The sequence below is a fragment of the Hordeum vulgare genome, chromosome 6H (genome assembly GCF_904849725.1).
Source record: "Hordeum vulgare subsp. vulgare chromosome 6H, MorexV3_pseudomolecules_assembly, whole genome shotgun sequence".
Taxonomy (NCBI): domain Eukaryota; kingdom Viridiplantae; phylum Streptophyta; class Magnoliopsida; order Poales; family Poaceae; genus Hordeum; species Hordeum vulgare.
Window position 1 is genome coordinate 37,170,610 of NC_058523.1, and position 4,161 is coordinate 37,174,770.

A 4,161-nucleotide genomic window follows, 5' to 3' on the forward strand; every position below is an offset into this window, starting at 1 on the left:
CCATTAGAATTTTTTTTTTGATAGTAATGGCGCATCCCCATGCAGTGCGCCATTAGTAATCTTTTTTATATAGCAATGGCGCATCCCAGAGAGGTACGCCATTAGTAATCTTTTTTTTGGATAGCAATGGCGCACCCCACAGAGGTGCGCCATTAGTAATATATTTTTTTGGATAGCAATGGTGCTCGGGGGGGGGGGGGGGGGAGGGGGTGTGTGGTGCGCTCGACCGATTACTGGGCATCTACAAATTTAGAGAATAGTTTAGCATTACACATCCTACTAGAATGAAAATATCACCTGCTTTGTGTTCCACGTGAAAAGTGATTCCAAATTTGCAGATGGACTGAAGGTCAAGGACACCTGTCACATTTGTTTTCAGAAATTTGTCAGTGGTGCTACAATAGAAGTACTCCCTCCTTTCGTTTTGAAATAGGGCGGCGTAAAAGAACAAACCATGTTGTTCCCATTGATCTGTTTGTGGAATCGATTTATCTTCGTTACCTACGGGAGCACAAGAGAATCAATAATCAGGCTTTACTACATGTATAAAACAGGAACAAGCAGGGGGGCTTTACTACATGTATACAACTCGTAAGAGCCTAAACACTTGTACTCGTATAGAATACTAGGTAAACGAATATCCTGGTACAATGAACCTGTCCTGCCAAGATGCATCCGGGCTGATCGGCGAATTCACGGACAGAGAACCGTCCAGATCCCCAAAAGCTCACCCCCACCAGCGACGTCGAGCCCCGAACCCTACTACTGGGCTCCTCACAGGATCGCGAAATTCCGGCGTTACTACTGGCAACACCACCTCCGTGAATCGCGTGACAGATTCAGGCGAGCGCTCGCGGTTCAGAGGGCTCAACTACAGAAGACCGCTCTAGAGAGAGGCCAGGAGATGGGAGGGGCGGACGACATACGTACATGGGCTTGGGCCTCGACGGAGGGGACGTGGAAGGCAACGAGCGCGGAGGCGGGAGCGCAGGCGGCGACGAGGAGGAGCGGCGTCTCCGTGGACGAGGGCGAGGGCACAGGATAGGCGAGGGTGGGGGAGGGGGTGGGCGGCGTCTCCGTGGACGAGGGCGAGGGCACAGGAGAGGCGATGACATAGGGGTTAGGAATGGCGCACCCCGAGCGGTGCGCCATTAGAATGTTTTTTTATAGCAGTGGCGCATCCTCATGGAGTGCGTCATTAGTAAAAAAAATTATATAGCAATGGCGCATCCCAGAGAGGTGCGCCAGTAGTAACCTTTTTTTTGGGATAGCAATGGTGCACCCTAGAGAGGTGCGCCGTTAGTAAAAAAAATTTGGATAGCTATGGCGCTCGGGTGGGAGGGAGGGGGTGGGTGGTGAGCTCAGCCGATTCTGTTCGGGGGAACCGAGCGAGGAGACACGGGAGCGTGCGGGGGGTCGGCGACGGCGGTGGAGCGGGGGAGGGTGCGGGGGTCGTCGGCGGAGGTGGAGCGGGGGAGGGTGCGAGGGGTCGTCGGTGGCGGTGGAGCGGGGGAGGGTGCAGGGGGTCGTCGGTGGCGGTGGAGCTGGCCGGGGAGGGTGCGGGGGGTCGGCGGCGGCGGTGGAGCGGGGGAGGGTGCGGGGGGTCGTCGGCGGCGGTGGAGTGGGCCGGGGAGGGTGCGGGGGGTCGGCGGCGGCGGTGGAGCGGGGGAGGGAGCGGTGGGTACTCGAGGACGGTGGAGCGGGGGAGGGTGCGGGGGGACACTATTGGGACACTATGATGCAAATGAGGTGAGGAGGATGAGGCACCCGAGACAAGCTTGGAGGAGGAGGTGGAGAGGATGAAAGTGGGGAAAGTGGGGAAAGTGAGTGTGGTAGGTGGCTGTCCAAAATGTCTAGCTGGTCCCACGTTACTAATGGCGCACCACCTACATATGCGCCATTAGTAACCCTGGTTACTAGTGGCGCACCAGCTGGTGGTGCGCCATTAGTAGTTTTGCCAAAAAAAATATAGTAGTGGCGCACCACCTACGGATGTGCCATTAGTAACCCTGGTTACTAATGGCACACCAGCTGGTGGTGCGTCATTAGTAGTTTTGCAAAAAAAAAAATTATAGTAGTGGCGTACCACCTACAGATGCGCCATTAGTAACCCTGGTTACTAATGGTGCACCAGCTTATGGTGCGCCATTAGTAGTTTTGAAAAACAAATATATAGTAGTGGCGCACCGAGTGTGTGGTGCGCCATTAGTGTCCATCACACTAATGGCACACCTGCACATGGTGCGCCACTACTATATAGTAGTGGCGCACTACTTGTCTGGTGCGTCATTAGTGTCTATATCATCTATAGCCCTTTTCCTAGTAGTGTACTCAGGATCAAAGTTTCAGCAGGACACATAGGAAGATAGGGGCTTACAGTTTTGCCTCCCAACTGCTTACCTCAAGGGTAATGTCGACAATAATAATTCATGAATACTTACCTCCAAGTTGACATATGAATATAGATCTTTCCCAAGCATATGACGGTAGCCAAGATAAAGGCGAAAAAGGGAATTGGTGAAGATCACCATGACTCTTTCAGGGGCAAAAAGTAAAGGTACAAGATAGGCCCTTCGCAGAGGGAAGCAGAGGTTGTCATGCGCTTTTGAGGTTTGGATGCGTGTCCTCTTAGTGTGGAGGAACGTCACTTTATATTGCCTCCTGTGATAGAGAACTTTATTATGCAGTCCGTCGCTTTTATGTCTTCCTCATCACAGGTTCGTATAAAGCTTATTTTCCACACACTAATAGATCATACATATTAGAGAGTAATTTTTATTGCTTCCACCGATGACAAATTACTTGAGGGATCTTATTCAATCCATAGGTAGGTATGGTGGACTCTCATGGCAAAACTGGTTTGAAGGTTTATGGATGGACAAGTAGTATCTCTACTTGGTGCGTGAGGTATTGGCTAATATGAGGTGGAAGAAATTGTCACATGCTAAGGGATCTCTAATCATATAACATTATTTAGAGCCAAGCAAACACAATTCATTATGTTGTCTTCCTTGTCGAACATCTACTTCTAGGCATGCAATAGTTTAGTGAGTGTTCACAATCATAGATGGTGTGAGAGATGATATATTTACATGTGAACCTCTCCTTCCTTATCACTTCCTATTAATTGCAACCATGACCAAGGTCTACGTTTGCCTACCCTCAACAAGTTTCAATCATCATCCTTTTTATATGTGAAGCCATCACTTCCAATAAGATCATTACATGATCTTTCATGCTTTTGTTGTATTCTCACTCTTTGATCATGGCAAGAGGCAAAGCCCTTCAACAAAGACACTCTTTATTATATGGCTCATGAGCAAGAATACATCAGGGGTGACACAAAGCAAAACTGAAAACTAAAACACTAAGACTTTTGAGCTACTAGAGAAAAAGAAAACTGAAAAGGAAAACTAAAACAAAGGTAAAAGCAAAAGATGTGATGGTGATACGATACCGGGGAAACTCCCCCAAGCTTGGCACAAGCCAAGGGGATTGCCCATACCAATGCCCAGTTGTCTTCCTTTGGCGGTGAAGGTGGAGGAGTTGTTGCAGAGGTCTTGAGCTTGTTTAATTTCCACTTCAGCATAAAATTCTGCTCTCTCAAATCATCATTTTCCTCTTCAAGCTTCAGCACCCTTTGGCATAATTCCTGCTTACTCTCCTGCAAGAAAGGAGAAGGGATAAACAAGGTCTTAGGCTTCTTCCTTGAGTCAGGGAGGCTCGACTTCTTGAACTCCACATGAGTGTGTCCAGGTTGAGGTAGAGGATCGTCCTCTTCATCGGAACTTGTTTGTTCCTTCCCTTTCGGATCATAATCTTCTTCCTCATCAGTTGTCCAGCCATAAGGATCCAAGTCCCCATAAGCCTTGGGGTTAGCAAGGTAATCAGCCACATAGCTCTCCTCCTCTGAATGCTGAGAAGACATCTTGACCTAGATCTACGGCAGAAAACAGGCTCGAAATGAAAAACAGAAGAGATCTGCGTGATGCAGGGGTCAGACCAAACGGAAGTATATATAATGATTTTTCTAGACCAGAAGGAGTACTACGCACGAAAACGGAGTCCGGGAGGCGCACGAGGTGGCCACAAGCCCTCGCGGCGCGACCAGGGGGTGGGCCCGCGCCGTGCAGGCTTGTCGCCTCCTCGCGCACTTTCCAG